The sequence below is a fragment of the Poecilia mexicana genome, unplaced genomic scaffold (assembly GCF_051168715.1).
Source record: "Poecilia mexicana isolate PSO_F unplaced genomic scaffold, ASM5116871v1 scaffold_10, whole genome shotgun sequence".
Taxonomy (NCBI): Eukaryota; Metazoa; Chordata; class Actinopteri; order Cyprinodontiformes; family Poeciliidae; genus Poecilia; species Poecilia mexicana.
This window is the reverse complement of record NW_028263379.1, coordinates 28,929,076-28,946,106: the sequence shown is the minus strand read 5'-3', so window position 1 is coordinate 28,946,106 and position 17,031 is coordinate 28,929,076. Positions and strand designations below refer to the sequence as shown.

Here is a 17,031-nt window from a genome sequence, read left to right as displayed (position 1 = left end):
TGGAGCGTTTTGGCTCTGATAGAAAACATCGCCAATGGAAGGATTTGTACAGAGATCATATTTATCTTCTGTTAATGAGAGTTTATTAGGGTTTAGATTAATCCAGACTGATCATCCTGGAGCTCTGAGCAAAACTTAAAAAAAGAGCAGTGAGTAATACCAGTACCGGTGCAGCTTAGTGAATGCGCCTTTCTGGAAAGAAAGCATCTTTATAATGCAAATGTACAACATATGCACATGATTCTACTATTTCGAGTAAACGTCCACATTCCCAAATCAAACACACTCTGTCACGCTGTCTGTCTTTAAAGCCCGGCTAAACGAGCTGCTGTTTAAACGGGCATTTTAACAATCTAGCCTAGACCAAAAGCTGTAGATCCCTGTCCATTAGCACACCCATATCATAGACAAAGTTAACTGTTTCTGAGGCCACTTCTCAACCTAAAGCTTCCAAAAAGGATGGGATTTGAACCCACGCTTGCTGAACACACCAGTTTAGCAATCCATCACCACAACCACTCAGCAATCTCGTCCTTGTTTCCTTTACTGACTGAAGGGGAAAGGATCAAGCTTTGCACAGAAGTCTTTGGAAAGTCGTTGGAACGAACCCTACTTAAAACCCTGAGGGTACCTGATTAATTTTCTTTGCAAAGTGTGGGGAATTAGCTCAAGTGGTAGAGCGCTCGCTTAGCATGCAAGAAGTAGGGGGATCGATGCCTGCATTCTCCAGAACGTCCTTGTCACGGTAGCTTGGACTTTGCATTTAAGATTGAGCATTTTGACAAGTACCACAATCTGTTGTAGACTGGGTAAAGGGTTTACACAGAGCTCCTTTGATGTTCTTTTGAATACAATTTCCTGAAAATCGTGATATTTTTCAAACCTTTTTCTTGGAGCTGTGTGGGGAATTAGCTCAAGTGGTAGAGTGCTCGCTTTGCATGCGAGAAGTAGTGGGATCGATGCCCGCATTCTCCAGAATGTTCTTGTCTGTAGTGCTCAGTCATTTAACTGTCCCATCACGGATGATCAAGAATCTTGTGTAGTACTCAAGTCTCCCTCCAGAGTCTATGTGCATGACTGAGTGCCAAAATGCATTTTATGACATTTTGGTTCTTTAGTCTTCATCATGAGAGTACATGCCAGAATTGAAAGAATAAGCAACATAGCCTTGACCAAGGCTTATAGATGCCAGTGTGATCGTTTTTCAACTGTACATAGTAGACCAGTACCAAATACAAAGTTTCCAAGGCCACTTCACAACCTAAATCTTCCAACGAGGATGGGATTCGAACCCACGCATGCAGAGCACAATGGATTAGCAGTCCATCGCCTTAACCACTCGGCCACCTCGTCCTTGTTTCTGTCACTTACTGAAGGAGAGACAATCAAGCTTTGCACAGAAGTCTGGATGGTCGTTGGAAGGGACCATACTTAAAACCCTGAGGTTTTCTGATTAATTTTCCTTGCAAAGTGTGGGGAATTAGCTCAAGTGGTAGAGCGCTCGCTTCGCATGTGAGAAGTAACGGGATCGATGCCCGCATTCTCCAGAACGTCCTTGTCACGGTAGCTTGGACTTTTCGTTTAAGATCGAGTATTTTGACATGTACCACAATCTCTTGTAGACTGGGTAAAGGGTTTACACAGAGCTCCTTTGATGTTCTTTTGAATACAATTTCCTGAAAATCGTGAGATTTTTCAAACCTTTTTCTTGGAGCTTTGTGGGGAATTAGCTCAAGTGGTAGAGCGCTCGCTTTGCATGCGAGAAGTAGCGGGATCGATGCCTGCATTCTCCAGAATGTCCTTTTCATGGTAGATTGGACTTTTCGTTTAAGATCGAGTATTTTGACATGTACCACAATCTGTTGTAGACTGGGTAAAGGGTTTACACAGAGCTCCTTTGATGTTCTTTTGAATACAATTTCCTGAAAATCGTGAGATTTTTCAAACCTTTTTCTTGGAGCTGTGTGGGGAATTAGCTCAAGTGGTAGAGCGCTCGCTTTGCATGCGAGAAGTAGCGGGATCGATGCCTGCATTCTCCAGAATGTTCTTGTCTGTAGTGCTCAGTCATTTAACTGTCCCATCACAGATGATCAAGAATCTTGTGTAGTACTCAAGTCTCCCTCCAGAGTCTATGTGCATGACTGAGTGCCAAAATGCATTTTATGACATTTTGGTTCTTTACTCTTCATCATGAGAGTACATGCCAGAATTGAAAGAATAAGCAACATAGCCTTGACCAAGGCTTATAGATGCCAGTGTGATTGTTTTTCAACTGTACATAGTAGACCAGTACCAAACACAAAGTTTCCAAGGCCACTTCACAACCTAAATCTTCCGACGAGGATGGGATTCGAACCCACGCATGCAGAGCACAATGGATTAGTAGTCCATCGCCTTAACCACTCGGCCACCTCATCCTTGTTTCTGTCACTTACTGAAGAAGAGACAATCAAGCTTTGCACAGAAGTCTGGATGGTCGTTGGAACGGACCCTACTTAAAACCCTGAGGTTTTCTGATTAATTTTCCATGCAAAGTGTGGGGAATTAGCTCAAGTGGTAGAGCGCTCGCTTAGCATGCGAGAAGTAGCGGGATCGATGCCCGCATTCTCCAGAACATCCTTGTCACGGTAGCTTGGACTTTTCATTTAAGATTGAGCATTTTGACAAGTAGTACAATCTGTTGTAGACTGGGTAAAGGGTTTACACAGAGCTCCTTTGATGTTCTTTTGAATACAATTTCCTGAAAATCGTGAGATTTTTCAAACCTTTTTCTTGGAGCTGTGTGGGGAATTAGCTCAAGTGGTAGAGCGCTTGCTTAGCATGCGAGAAGTAGCGGGATCGATGCCCGCATTCTCCAGAATGTCCTTTTCACGGTAGATTGGACTTTTCGTTTAAGATTGAGCATTTTGACAAGTAGTACAATCTGTTGTAGACTGGGTAAAGGGTTTACACAGAGCTCCTTTGATGTTCTTTTGAATACAATTTCCTGAAAATCGTGAGATTTTTCAAACCTTTATTGTGGGCATGTGTGGGGAATTAGCTCAAGTGGTAGAGCGCTTGCTTTGCATGCGAGAAGTAGCGGGATCGATGCCTGCATTCTCCAGAATGTTCTTGTCTGTAGTGCTCAGTCATTTAACTGTCCCATCACAGATGATCAAGAATCTTGTGTAGTACTCAAGTCTCCCTCCAGAGTCTATGTGCATGACTGAGTGCCAAAATGCATTTTATGACATTTTGGTTCTTTAGTCTTCATCATGAGAGTACATGCCAGAATTGAAAGAATAAGCAACATAGCCTTGACCAAGGCTTATAGATGCCAGTGTGATCGTTTTTCAACTGTACATAGTAGACCAGTACCAAAGACAAAGTTTCCAAGGCCACTTCACAACCTAAATCTTCCGACGAGGATGGGATTCGAACCCACGCATGCAGAGCACAATGGATTAGCAGTCCATCGCCTTAACCACTCAGCCACCTCGTCCTTGTTTCTGTCACTTACTGAAGGAGAGACAATCAAGCTTTGCACAGAAGTCTGGATGGTCGTTGGAACGGACCCCACTTAAAACCCTGAGGTTTTCTGATTAATTTTCCTTGCAAAGTGTGGGGAATTAGCTCAAGTGGTAGAGCGCTCGCTTCGCATGCGAGAAGTAGCGAGATCGATGCCAGCATTCTCCAGAACGTCCTTGACACGGTAGCTTGGACTTTTCATTTAAGATTGAGCATTTTGACAAGTAGTACAATCTGTTGTAGACTGGGTAAAGGGTTTACACAGAGCTCCTTTGATGTTCTTTTGAATACAATTTCCTGAAAATCGTGAGATTTTTCAAACATTTTTCTTGGAGCTGTGTGGGGAATTAGCTCAAGTGGTAGAGCGCTCGCTTAGCATGCGAGAAGTAGCGGGATCGATGCCCGCATTCTCCAGAATGTCCTTTTCACGGTAGATTGGACTTTTCGTTTAAGATCGAGTAGTTTGACATGTACCACAATCTGTTGTAGACTGGGTAAGGATTTACACAGAGCTCCTTTGATTTTCTTTTGAATACAATTTCCTGAAAATCGTGAGATTTTTCAAACCTTTTTCTGGGAGCTGTGTGGGGAATTAGCTCAAGTGGTAGAGCGCTCGCTTAGCATGTGAGAAGTAGCAGGATCGATGCCCGCATTCTCCAGAATGTCCTTTTCACGGTAGCTTGGACTTTTCATTTAAGATTGAGCATTTTGACAAGTAGTACAATCTGTTGTAGACTGGGTAAAGGGTTTACACAGAGCTCCTTTGATGTTCTTTTGAATACAATTTCCTGAAAATCATGAGATTTTTCAAACCTTTATCGTGGGCATGTGTGGGGAATTAGCTCAAGTGGTAGAGCGCTTGCTTTGCATGCGAGAAGTAGCGGGATCGATGCCTGCATTCTCCAGAATGTTCTTGTCTGTAGTGCTCAGTCATTTAACTGTCCCATCACAGATGATCAAGAATCTTGTGTAGTACTCAAGTCTCCCTCCAGAGTCTATGTGCATGACTGAGTGCCAAAATGCATTTTATGACATTTTGGTTCTTTAGTCTTCATCATGAGAGTACATGCCAGAATTGAAAGAATAAGCAACATAGCCTTGACCAAGGCTTATAGATGCCAGTGTGATTGTTTTTCAACTGTACATAGTAGACCAGTACCAAAGACAAAGTTTCCAAGGCCACTTCACAACCTAAATCTTCCGACGAGGATGGGATTCGAACCCACGCATGCAGAGCACAATGGATTAGCAGTCCATCGCCTTAACCACTCGGCCACCTCGCCCTTGTTTCTGGCACTTACTGAAGGAGAGACAATCAAGCTTTGCACAGAAGTCTGGATGGTCGTTGGAACGGACCCCACTTAAAACCCTGAGGTTTTCTGATTAATTTTCCTTGCAAAGTGTGGGGAATTAGCTCAAGTGGTAGAGCGCTCGCTTCGCATGCGAGAAGTAGCGAGATCGATGCCCGCATTCTCCAGAACGTCCTTGACACGGTAGCTTGGACTTTTCATTTAAGATTGAGCATTTTGACAAGTAGTACAATCTGTTGTAGACTGGGTAAAGGGTTTACACAGAGCTCCTTTGATGTTCTTTTGAATACAATTTCCTGAAAATCGTGAGATTTTTCAATCCTTTTTCTTGGAGCTGTGTGGGGAATTAGCTCAAGTGGTAGAGCGCTCGCTTAGCATGCGAGAAGTAGCGGGATCGATGCCCGCATTCTCCAGAATGTCCTTTTCACGGTAGATTGGACTTTTCGTTTAAGATCGAGTAGTTTGACATGTACCACAATCTGTTGTAGACTGGGTAAGGATTTACACAGAGCTCCTTTGATTTTCTTTTGAATACAATTTCCTGAAAATCGTGAGATTTTTCAAACCTTTTTCTTGGAGCTGTGTGGGGAATTAGCTCAAGTGGTAGAGCGCTCGCTTAGCATGCGAGAAGTAGCAGTATCGATGCCCGCATTCTCCAGAATGTCCTTTTCACGGTAGCTTGGACTTTTCATTTAAGATTGAGCATTTTGACAAGTAGTACAATCTGTTGTAGACTGGGTAAAGGGTTTACACAGAGCTCCTTTGATGTTCTTTTGAATACAATTTCCTGAAAATCATGAGATTTTTCAAACCTTTATCTTGGGCATGTGTGGGGAATTAGCTCAAGTGGTAGAGCGCTTGCTTTGCATGCGAGAAGTAGCGGGATCGATGCCTGCATTCTCCAGAATGTTCTTGTCTGTAGTGCTCAGTCATTTAACTGTCCCATCACAGATGATCAAGAATCTTGTGTAGTACTCAAGTCTCCCTCCAGAGTCTATGTGCATGACTGAGTGCCAAAATGCATTTTATGACATTTTGGTTCTTTAGTCTTCATCATGAGAGTACATGCCAGAATTGAAAGAATAAGCAACATAGCCTTGACCAAGGCTTATAGATGCCAGTGTGATTGTTTTTCAACTGTACATAGTAGACCAGTACCAAAGACAAAGTTTCCAAGGCCACTTCACAACCTAAATCTTCCGACGAGGATGGGATTCGAACCCACGCATGCAGAGCACAATGGATTAGCAGTCCATCACCTTAACAACTCGGCCACCTCGTCCTTGTTTCTGGCACTTACTGAAGGAGAGACAATCAAGCTTTGCACAGAAGTCTGGATGGTCGTTGGAACGGACCCCACTTAAAACCCTGAGGTTTTCTGATTAATTTTACTTGCAAAGTGTGGGGAGTTAGCTCAAGTGGTAGAGCGCTCGCTTCGCATGCGAGAAGTAGCGGGATCGATGCCCGCATTCTCCAGAATGTCCTTTTCACGGTAGATTGGACTTTTCGTTTAAGATCGAGTAGTTTGACATGTACCACAATCTGTTGTAGACTGGGTAAGGATTTACACAGAGCTCCTTTGATTTTCTTTTGAATACAATTTCCTGAAAATCGTGAGATTTTTCAAACCTTTTTCTTGGAGCTGTGTGGGGAATTAGCTCAAGTGGTAGAGCGCTCGCTTAGCATGCGAGAAGTAGCGGGATCGATGCCCGCATTCTCCAGAATGTCCTTTTCATGGTAGATTGGACTTTTCGTTTAAGATCGAGTATTTTGACATGTACCACAATCTGTTGTAGACTGGGTAAGGATTTACACAGAGCTCCTTTGATGTTCTGTTGAATACAATTTCCTGAAAATCGTGAGATTTTTCAAACCTTTTTCTTGGAGCTGTGTGGGGAATTAGCTCAAGTGGTAGAGCGCTCGCTTTGCATGCGAGAAGTAGTGGGATCGATGCCCGCATTCTCCAGAATGTTCTTGTCTGTAGTGCTCAGTCATTTAACTGTCCCATCACGGATGATCAAGAATCTTGTGTAGTACTCAAGTCTCCCTCCAGAGTCTATGTGCATGACTGAGTGCCAAAATGCATTTTATGACATTTTGGTTCTTTAGTCTTCATCATGAGAGTACATGCCAGAATTGAAAGAATAAGCAACATAGCCTTGACCAAGGCTTATAGATGCCAGTGTGATCATTTTTCAACTGTACATAGTAGACCAGTACCAAAGACAAAGTTTCCAAGGCCACTTCACAACCTAAATCTTCCGACGAGGATGGGATTCGAACCCACGCATGCAGAGCACAATGGATTAGCAGTCCATTGCCTTAACCACTCGGCCACCTCGTCCTTGTTTCTGTCACTTACTGAAGGAGAGACAATCAAGCTTTGCACAGAAGTCTGGATGGTCGTTGGAACGGACCCTACTTAAAACCCTGAGGTTTTCTGATTAATTTTCCTTGCAAAGTGTGGGGAATTAGCTCAAGTGGTAGAGCACTCGCTTCGCATGCGAGAAGTAGCGGGATCGATGCCCGCATTCTCCACAACGTCCTTGACACGGTAGCTTGGACTTTTCATTTAAGATTGAGCATTTTGACAAGTAGTACAATCTGTTGTAGACTGGGTAAAGGGTTTACACAGAGCTCCTTTGATGTTCTTTTGAATACAATTTCCTGAAAATCATGAGATTTTTCAAACCTTTATCTTGGGCATGTGTGGGGAATTAGCTCAAGAGGTAGAGCGCTCGCTTAGCATGCGAGAAGTAGCGGGATCGATGCCCGCATTCTCCAGAATGTCCTTTTCACGGTAGATTGGACTTTTCGTTTAAGATCGAGTAGTTTGACATGTACCACAATCTGTTGTAGACTGGGTAAGGATTTACACAGAGCTCCTTTGATTTTCTTTTGAATACAATTTCCTGAAAATCGTGAGATTTTTCAAACCTTTTTCTTGGAGCTGTGTGGGGAATTAGCTCAAGTGGTAGAGCGCTCGCTTAGCATGCGAGAAGTAGCAGGATCGATGCCCGCATTCTCCAGAATGTCCTTTTCACGGTAGCTTGGACTTTTCATTTAAGATTGAGCATTTTGACAAGTAGTACAATCTGTTGTAGACTGGGTAAAGGGTTTACACAGAGCTCCTTTGATGTTCTTTTGAATACAATTTCCTGAAAATCATGAGATTTTTCAAACCTTTATCTTGGGCATGTGTGGGGAATTAGCTCAAGTGGTAGAGCGCTTGCTTTGCATGCGAGAAGTAGCGGGATCGATGCCTGCATTCTCCAGAATGTTCTTGTCTGTAGTGCTCAGTCATTTAACTATCCCATCACAGATGATCAAGAATCTTGTGTAGTACTCAAGTCTCCCTCCAGAGTCTATGTGCATGACTGAGTGCCAAAATGCATTTTATGACATTTTGGTTCTTTAGTCTTCATCATGAGAGTACATGCCAGAATTGAAAGAATAAGCAACATAGCCTTGACCAAGGCTTATAGATGCCAGTGTGATCGTTTTTCAACTGTACATAGTAGACCAGTACCAAAGACAAAGTTTCCAAGGCCACTTCACAACCTAAATCTTCCGACGAGGATGGGATTCGAACCCACGCATGCAGAGCACAATGGATTAGCAGTCCATCGCCTTAACCACTCGGCCACCTCGTCCTTGTTTCTGTCACTTACTGAAGGAGAGACAATCAAGCTTTGCACAGAAGTCTGGATGGTCGTTGGAACGGACCCCACTTAAAACCCTGAGGTTTTCTGATTAATTTTACTTGCAAAGTGTGGGGAGTTAGCTCAAGTGGTAGAGCGCTCGCTTCGCATGCGAGAAGTAGCGGGATCGATGCCCGCATTCTCCAGAATGTCCTTTTCACGGTAGATTGGACTTTTCGTTTAAGATCGAGTAGTTTGACATGTACCACAATCTGTTGTAGACTGGGTAAGGATTTACACAGAGCTCCTTTGATTTTCTTTTGAATACAATTTCCTGAAAATCGTGAGATTTTTCAAACCTTTTTCTTGGAGCTGTGTGGGGAATTAGCTCAAGTGGTAGAGCGCTCGCTTAGCATGCGAGAAGTAGCGGGATCGATGCCCGCATTCTCCAGAATGTCCTTTTCATGGTAGATTGGACTTTTCGTTTAAGATCGAGTATTTTGACATGTACCACAATCTGTTGTAGACTGGGTAAGGATTTACACAGAGCTCCTTTGATGTTCTGTTGAATACAATTTCCTGAAAATCGTGAGATTTTTCAAACCTTTTTCTTGGAGCTGTGTGGGGAATTAGCTCAAGTGGTAGAGCGCTCGCTTTGCATGCGAGAAGTAGTGGGATCGATGCCCGCATTCTCCAGAATGTTCTTGTCTGTAGTGCTCAGTCATTTAACTGTCCCATCACGGATGATCAAGAATCTTGTGTAGTACTCAAGTCTCCCTCCAGAGTCTATGTGCATGACTGAGTGCCAAAATGCATTTTATGACATTTTGGTTCTTTAGTCTTCATCATGAGAGTACATGCCAGAATTGAAAGAATAAGCAACATAGCCTTGACCAAGGCTTATAGATGCCAGTGTGATCATTTTTCAACTGTACATAGTAGACCAGTACCAAAGACAAAGTTTCCAAGGCCACTTCACAACCTAAATCTTCCGACGAGGATGGGATTCGAACCCACGCATGCAGAGCACAATGGATTAGCAGTCCATTGCCTTAACCACTCGGCCACCTCGTCCTTGTTTCTGTCACTTACTGAAGGAGAGACAATCAAGCTTTGCACAGAAGTCTGGATGGTCGTTGGAACGGACCCTACTTAAAACCCTGAGGTTTTCTGATTAATTTTCCTTGCAAAGTGTGGGGAATTAGCTCAAGTGGTAGAGCACTCGCTTCGCATGCGAGAAGTAGCGGGATCGATGCCCGCATTCTCCACAACGTCCTTGACACGGTAGCTTGGACTTTTCATTTAAGATTGAGCATTTTGACAAGTAGTACAATCTGTTGTAGACTGGGTAAAGGGTTTACACAGAGCTCCTTTGATGTTCTTTTGAATACAATTTCCTGAAAATCATGAGATTTTTCAAACCTTTATCTTGGGCATGTGTGGGGAATTAGCTCAAGAGGTAGAGCGCTCGCTTAGCATGCGAGAAGTAGCGGGATCGATGCCCGCATTCTCCAGAATGTCCTTTTCACGGTAGATTGGACTTTTCGTTTAAGATCGAGTAGTTTGACATGTACCACAATCTGTTGTAGACTGGGTAAGGATTTACACAGAGCTCCTTTGATTTTCTTTTGAATACAATTTCCTGAAAATCGTGAGATTTTTCAAACCTTTTTCTTGGAGCTGTGTGGGGAATTAGCTCAAGTGGTAGAGCGCTCGCTTAGCATGCGAGAAGTAGCAGGATCGATGCCCGCATTCTCCAGAATGTCCTTTTCACGGTAGCTTGGACTTTTCATTTAAGATTGAGCATTTTGACAAGTAGTACAATCTGTTGTAGACTGGGTAAAGGGTTTACACAGAGCTCCTTTGATGTTCTTTTGAATACAATTTCCTGAAAATCATGAGATTTTTCAAACCTTTATCTTGGGCATGTGTGGGGAATTAGCTCAAGTGGTAGAGCGCTTGCTTTGCATGCGAGAAGTAGCGGGATCGATGCCTGCATTCTCCAGAATGTTCTTGTCTGTAGTGCTCAGTCATTTAACTATCCCATCACAGATGATCAAGAATCTTGTGTAGTACTCAAGTCTCCCTCCAGAGTCTATGTGCATGACTGAGTGCCAAAATGCATTTTATGACATTTTGGTTCTTTAGTCTTCATCATGAGAGTACATGCCAGAATTGAAAGAATAAGCAACATAGCCTTGACCAAGGCTTATAGATGCCAGTGTGATCGTTTTTCAACTGTACATAGTAGACCAGTACCAAAGACAAAGTTTCCAAGGCCACTTCACAACCTAAATCTTCCGACGAGGATGGGATTCGAACCCACGCATGCAGAGCACAATGGATTAGCAGTCCATCGCCTTAACCACTCGGCCACCTCGTCCTTGTTTCTGTCACTTACTGAAGGAGAGACAATCAAGCTTTGCACAGAAGTCTGGATGGTCGTTGGAACGGACCCCACTTAAAACCCTGAGGTTTTCTGATTAATTTTACTTGCAAAGTGTGGGGAGTTAGCTCAAGTGGTAGAGCGCTCGCTTCGCATGCGAGAAGTAGCGGGATCGATGCCCGCATTCTCCAGAATGTCCTTTTCACGGTAGATTGGACTTTTCGTTTAAGATCGAGTAGTTTGACATGTACCACAATCTGTTGTAGACTGGGTAAGGATTTACACAGAGCTCCTTTGATTTTCTTTTGAATACAATTTCCTGAAAATCGTGAGATTTTTCAAACCTTTTTCTTGGAGCTGTGTGGGGAATTAGCTCAAGTGGTAGAGCGCTCGCTTAGCATGCGAGAAGTAGCGGGATCGATGCCCGCATTCTCCAGAATGTCCTTTTCATGGTAGATTGGACTTTTCGTTTAAGATCGAGTATTTTGACATGTACCACAATCTGTTGTAGACTGGGTAAGGATTTACACAGAGCTCCTTTGATGTTCTGTTGAATACAATTTCCTGAAAATCGTGAGATTTTTCAAACCTTTTTCTTGGAGCTGTGTGGGGAATTAGCTCAAGTGGTAGAGCGCTCGCTTTGCATGCGAGAAGTAGTGGGATCGATGCCCGCATTCTCCAGAATGTTCTTGTCTGTAGTGCTCAGTCATTTAACTGTCCCATCACGGATGATCAAGAATCTTGTGTAGTACTCAAGTCTCCCTCCAGAGTCTATGTGCATGACTGAGTGCCAAAATGCATTTTATGACATTTTGGTTCTTTAGTCTTCATCATGAGAGTACATGCCAGAATTGAAAGAATAAGCAACATAGCCTTGACCAAGGCTTATAGATGCCAGTGTGATCATTTTTCAACTGTACATAGTAGACCAGTACCAAAGACAAAGTTTCCAAGGCCACTTCACAACCTAAATCTTCCGACGAGGATGGGATTCGAACCCACGCATGCAGAGCACAATGGATTAGCAGTCCATTGCCTTAACCACTCGGCCACCTCGTCCTTGTTTCTGTCACTTACTGAAGGAGAGACAATCAAGCTTTGCACAGAAGTCTGGATGGTCGTTGGAACGGACCCTACTTAAAACCCTGAGGTTTTCTGATTAATTTTCCTTGCAAAGTGTGGGGAATTAGCTCAAGTGGTAGAGCGCTCGCTTCGCATGCGAGAAGTAGCGGGATCGATGCCCGCATTCTCCACAACGTCCTTGACACGGTAGCTTGGACTTTTCATTTAAGATTGAGCATTTTGACAAGTAGTACAATCTGTTGTAGACTGGGTAAAGGGTTTACACAGAGCTCCTTTGATGTTCTTTTGAATACAATTTCCTGAAAATCATGAGATTTTTCAAACCTTTATCTTGGGCATGTGTGGGGAATTAGCTCAAGAGGTAGAGCGCTCGCTTAGCATGCGAGAAGTAGCGGGATCGATGCCCGCATTCTCCAGAATGTCCTTTTCACGGTAGATTGGACTTTTCGTTTAAGATCGAGTAGTTTGACATGTACCACAATCTGTTGTAGACTGGGTAAGGATTTACACAGAGCTCCTTTGATTTTCTTTTGAATACAATTTCCTGAAAATCGTGAGATTTTTCAAACCTTTTTCTTGGAGCTGTGTGGGGAATTAGCTCAAGTGGTAGAGCGCTCGCTTAGCATGCGAGAAGTAGCAGGATCGATGCCCGCATTCTCCAGAATGTCCTTTTCACGGTAGCTTGGACTTTTCATTTAAGATTGAGCATTTTGACAAGTAGTACAATCTGTTGTAGACTGGGTAAAGGGTTTACACAGAGCTCCTTTGATGTTCTTTTGAATACAATTTCCTGAAAATCATGAGATTTTTCAAACCTTTATCTTGGGCATGTGTGGGGAATTAGCTCAAGTGGTAGAGCGCTTGCTTTGCATGCGAGAAGTAGCGGGATCGATGCCTGCATTCTCCAGAATGTTCTTGTCTGTAGTGCTCAGTCATTTAACTATCCCATCACAGATGATCAAGAATCTTGTGTAGTACTCAAGTCTCCCTCCAGAGTCTATGTGCATGACTGAGTGCCAAAATGCATTTTATGACATTTTGGTTCTTTAGTCTTCATCATGAGAGTACATGCCAGAATTGAAAGAATAAGCAACATAGCCTTGACCAAGGCTTATAGATGCCAGTGTGATCGTTTTTCAACTGTACATAGTAGACCAGTACCAAAGACAAAGTTTCCAAGGCCACTTCACAACCTAAATCTTCCGACGAGGATGGGATTCGAACCCACGCATGCAGAGCACAATGGATTAGCAGTCCATCGCCTTAACCACTCGGCCACCTCGTCCTTGTTTCTGTCACTTACTGAAGGAGAGACAATCAAGCTTTGCACAGAAGTCTGGATGGTCGTTGGAACGGACCCCACTTAAAACCCTGAGGTTTTCTGATTAATTTTACTTGCAAAGTGTGGGGAGTTAGCTCAAGTGGTAGAGCGCTCGCTTCGCATGCGAGAAGTAGCGGGATCGATGCCCGCATTCTCCAGAATGTCCTTTTCACGGTAGATTGGACTTTTCGTTTAAGATCGAGTAGTTTGACATGTACCACAATCTGTTGTAGACTGGGTAAGGATTTACACAGAGCTCCTTTGATTTTCTTTTGAATACAATTTCCTGAAAATCGTGAGATTTTTCAAACCTTTTTCTTGGAGCTGTGTGGGGAATTAGCTCAAGTGGTAGAGCGCTCGCTTAGCATGCGAGAAGTAGCGGGATCGATGCCCGCATTCTCCAGAATGTCCTTTTCATGGTAGATTGGACTTTTCGTTTAAGATCGAGTATTTTGACATGTACCACAATCTGTTGTAGACTGGGTAAGGATTTACACAGAGCTCCTTTGATGTTCTGTTGAATACAATTTCCTGAAAATCGTGAGATTTTTCAAACCTTTTTCTTGGAGCTGTGTGGGGAATTAGCTCAAGTGGTAGAGCGCTCGCTTTGCATGCGAGAAGTAGTGGGATCGATGCCCGCATTCTCCAGAATGTTCTTGTCTGTAGTGCTCAGTCATTTAACTGTCCCATCACGGATGATCAAGAATCTTGTGTAGTACTCAAGTCTCCCTCCAGAGTCTATGTGCATGACTGAGTGCCAAAATGCATTTTATGACATTTTGGTTCTTTAGTCTTCATCATGAGAGTACATGCCAGAATTGAAAGAATAAGCAACATAGCCTTGACCAAGGCTTATAGATGCCAGTGTGATCATTTTTCAACTGTACATAGTAGACCAGTACCAAAGACAAAGTTTCCAAGGCCACTTCACAACCTAAATCTTCCGACGAGGATGGGATTCGAACCCACGCATGCAGAGCACAATGGATTAGCAGTCCATTGCCTTAACCACTCGGCCACCTCGTCCTTGTTTCTGTCACTTACTGAAGGAGAGACAATCAAGCTTTGCACAGAAGTCTGGATGGTCGTTGGAACGGACCCTACTTAAAACCCTGAGGTTTTCTGATTAATTTTCCTTGCAAAGTGTGGGGAATTAGCTCAAGTGGTAGAGCGCTCGCTTCGCATGCGAGAAGTAGCGGGATCGATGCCCGCATTCTCCACAACGTCCTTGACACGGTAGCTTGGACTTTTCATTTAAGATTGAGCATTTTGACAAGTAGTACAATCTGTTGTAGACTGGGTAAAGGGTTTACACAGAGCTCCTTTGATGTTCTTTTGAATACAATTTCCTGAAAATCATGAGATTTTTCAAACCTTTATCTTGGGCATGTGTGGGGAATTAGCTCAAGAGGTAGAGCGCTCGCTTAGCATGCGAGAAGTAGCGGGATCGATGCCCGCATTCTCCAGAATGTCCTTTTCACGGTAGATTGGACTTTTCGTTTAAGATCGAGTATTTTGACATGTACCACAATCTGTTGTAGACTGGGTAAGGATTTACACAGAGCTCCTTTGATGTTCTTTTGAATACAATTTCCTGAAAATCGTGAGATTTTTCAAACCTTTTTCTTGGAGCTGTGTGGGGAATTAGCTCAAGTGGTAGAGCGCTCGCTTTGCATGCGAGAAGTAGCGGGATCGATGCCCGCATTCTCCAGAATGTTCTTGTCTGTAGTGCTCAGTCATTTAACTGTCCCATCATGGATGATCAAGAATCTTGTGTAGTACTCAAGTCTCCCTCCAGAGTCTATGTGCATGACTGAGTGCCAAAATGCATTTTATGACATTTTGGTTCTTTAGTCTTCATCATGAGAGTACATGCCAGAATTGAAAGAATAAGCAACATAGCCTTGACCAAGGCTTATAGATGCCAGTGTGATCGTTTTTCAACTGTACATAGTAGACCAGTACCAAAGACAAAGTTTCCAAGGCCACTTCACAACCTAAATCTTCCGACGAGGATGGGATTCGAACCCACGCATGCAGAGCACAATGGATTAGCAGTCCATCACCTTAACCACTCGGCCACCTCGTCCTTGTTTCTGTCACTTACTGAAGGAGAGACAATCAAGCTTTGCACAGAAGTCTGGATGGTCGTTGGAACGGACCCTACTTAAAACCCTGAGGTTTTCTGATTAATTTTCCTTGCAAAGTGTGGGGAATTAGCTCAAGTGGTAGAGCGCTCGCTACGCATGCGAGAAGTAGCGGGATCAATGCCCGCATTCTCCAGAACGTCCTTGACACGGTAGCTTGAACTTTTCATTTAAGATTGAGCATTTTGACAAGTAGTACAATCTGTTATAGACTGGGTAAAGGGTTTACACAGAGCTCCTTTGATGTTCTTTTGAATACAATTTCCTGAAAATCGTGAGATTTTTCAAACATTTTTCTTGGAGCTGTGTGGGGAATTAGCTCAAGTGGTAGAGCGCTCGCTTAGCATGCGAGAAGTAGCGGGATCGATGCCCGCATTCTCCAGAATGTCCTTTTCACGGTAGATTGGACTTTTCGTTTAAGATCGAGTATTTTGACATGTACCACAATCTGTTGTAGACTGGGTAAGGATTTACACAGAGCTCCTTTGATGTTCTTTTGAATACAATTTCCTGAAAATCATGAGATTTTTCAAACCTTTATCTTGGGCATGTGTGGGGAATTAGCTCAAGTGGTAGAGCGCTTGCTTTGCATGCGAGAAGTAGCGGGATCGATGCCTGCATTCTCCAGAATGTTCTTGTCTGTAGTGCTCAGTCATTTAACTGTCCCATCATGGATGATCAAGAATCTTGTGTAGTACTCAAGTCTCCCTCCAGAGTCTATGTGCATGACTGAGTGCCAAAATGCATTTTATGACATTTTGGTTCTTTAGTCTTTATCATGAGAGTACATGCCAGAATTGAAAGAATAAGCAACATAGCCTTGACCAAGGCTTATAGATGCCAGTGTGATCATTTTTCAACTGTACATAGTAGACCAGTACCAAAGACAAAGTTTCCAAGGCCACTTCACAACCTAAATCTTCCAACGAGGATGGGATTCGAACCCACGCATGCAGAGCACAATGGATTAGCAGTCCATCGCCTTAACCACTCGGCCACCTCGTCCTTGTATCTGTCACTTACTGAAGGAGAGACAATCAAGCTTTGCACAGAAGTCTGGATGGTCGTTGGAACGGACCCTACTTAAAACCCTGAGGTTTTCTGATTAATTTTCCTTGCAAAGTGTGGGGAATTAGCTCAAGTGGTAGAGCGCTCGCTTCGCATGCGAGAAGTAGCGGGATCGATGCCCGCATTCTCCAGAACGTCCTTGACACGGTAGCTTGGACTTTTCATTTAAGATTGAGCATTTTGACAAGTAGTACAATCTGTTGTAGACTGGGTAAAGGGTTTACACAGAGCTCCTTTGATGTTCTTTTGAATACAATTTCCTGAAAATCGTGAGATTTTTCAATCCTTTTTCTTGGACCTGTGTGGGGAATTATCTAATAGAGCTACCATCGTTAACTCTAACCAGTGAATGTATCTCAAAAAATTCTTCAATCACCAAACCATTTGCATCTGTATTAAGACTCCCCCATAAAATATTATAATTGAAATCACCACACCATACAGTCTTACCTACATTTTGTTCATTTACTTCATTGAGCTCTTGAATGGACAACTTCTTGTTAGCATTATAAACATTTATCACAGACATTTGACCATTTCCTATCCAAATCTTAACTATTGATTCTTA

The 17,031-nt window shown here is 43.2% G+C and overlaps 14 non-coding genes across 14 annotated transcripts; all 14 read right to left on the bottom strand.

The window, feature by feature from the left end:
• Positions 1–1,271: 1,271 nt before the first annotated feature.
• Positions 1,272–1,353, bottom strand: trnas-gcu (transfer RNA serine (anticodon GCU)). Its single transcript has one exon. It is a non-coding gene; the product is annotated as a tRNA-Ser (tRNA).
• A 982-nt stretch (positions 1,354–2,335) lies between these two features.
• On the bottom strand, positions 2,336–2,417 carry trnas-acu (transfer RNA serine (anticodon ACU)). Its single transcript has one exon. It is a non-coding gene; the product is annotated as a tRNA-Ser (tRNA).
• A 982-nt stretch (positions 2,418–3,399) lies between these two features.
• Positions 3,400–3,481, bottom strand: trnas-gcu (transfer RNA serine (anticodon GCU)). Its single transcript has one exon. It is a non-coding gene; the product is annotated as a tRNA-Ser (tRNA).
• A 1,227-nt stretch (positions 3,482–4,708) lies between these two features.
• Positions 4,709–4,790, bottom strand: trnas-gcu (transfer RNA serine (anticodon GCU)). Its single transcript has one exon. It is a non-coding gene; the product is annotated as a tRNA-Ser (tRNA).
• Positions 4,791–6,017: 1,227 nt separating this feature from the next.
• Positions 6,018–6,099, bottom strand: trnas-gcu (transfer RNA serine (anticodon GCU)). The gene has a single exon. It is a non-coding gene; the product is annotated as a tRNA-Ser (tRNA).
• Positions 6,100–7,079: 980 nt separating this feature from the next.
• trnas-gcu (transfer RNA serine (anticodon GCU)) lies at positions 7,080–7,161 on the bottom strand. The gene has a single exon. It is a non-coding gene; the product is annotated as a tRNA-Ser (tRNA).
• A 1,227-nt stretch (positions 7,162–8,388) lies between these two features.
• On the bottom strand, positions 8,389–8,470 carry trnas-gcu (transfer RNA serine (anticodon GCU)). Its single transcript has one exon. It is a non-coding gene; the product is annotated as a tRNA-Ser (tRNA).
• A 980-nt stretch (positions 8,471–9,450) lies between these two features.
• trnas-gcu (transfer RNA serine (anticodon GCU)) lies at positions 9,451–9,532 on the bottom strand. The gene has a single exon. It is a non-coding gene; the product is annotated as a tRNA-Ser (tRNA).
• Positions 9,533–10,759: 1,227 nt separating this feature from the next.
• trnas-gcu (transfer RNA serine (anticodon GCU)) lies at positions 10,760–10,841 on the bottom strand. The gene has a single exon. It is a non-coding gene; the product is annotated as a tRNA-Ser (tRNA).
• A 980-nt stretch (positions 10,842–11,821) lies between these two features.
• Positions 11,822–11,903, bottom strand: trnas-gcu (transfer RNA serine (anticodon GCU)). Its single transcript has one exon. It is a non-coding gene; the product is annotated as a tRNA-Ser (tRNA).
• Positions 11,904–13,130: 1,227 nt separating this feature from the next.
• On the bottom strand, positions 13,131–13,212 carry trnas-gcu (transfer RNA serine (anticodon GCU)). Its single transcript has one exon. It is a non-coding gene; the product is annotated as a tRNA-Ser (tRNA).
• Positions 13,213–14,192: 980 nt separating this feature from the next.
• On the bottom strand, positions 14,193–14,274 carry trnas-gcu (transfer RNA serine (anticodon GCU)). Its single transcript has one exon. It is a non-coding gene; the product is annotated as a tRNA-Ser (tRNA).
• A 981-nt stretch (positions 14,275–15,255) lies between these two features.
• On the bottom strand, positions 15,256–15,337 carry trnas-gcu (transfer RNA serine (anticodon GCU)). Its single transcript has one exon. It is a non-coding gene; the product is annotated as a tRNA-Ser (tRNA).
• Positions 15,338–16,318: 981 nt separating this feature from the next.
• Positions 16,319–16,400, bottom strand: trnas-gcu (transfer RNA serine (anticodon GCU)). The gene has a single exon. It is a non-coding gene; the product is annotated as a tRNA-Ser (tRNA).
• Positions 16,401–17,031: the final 631 nt, after the last annotated feature.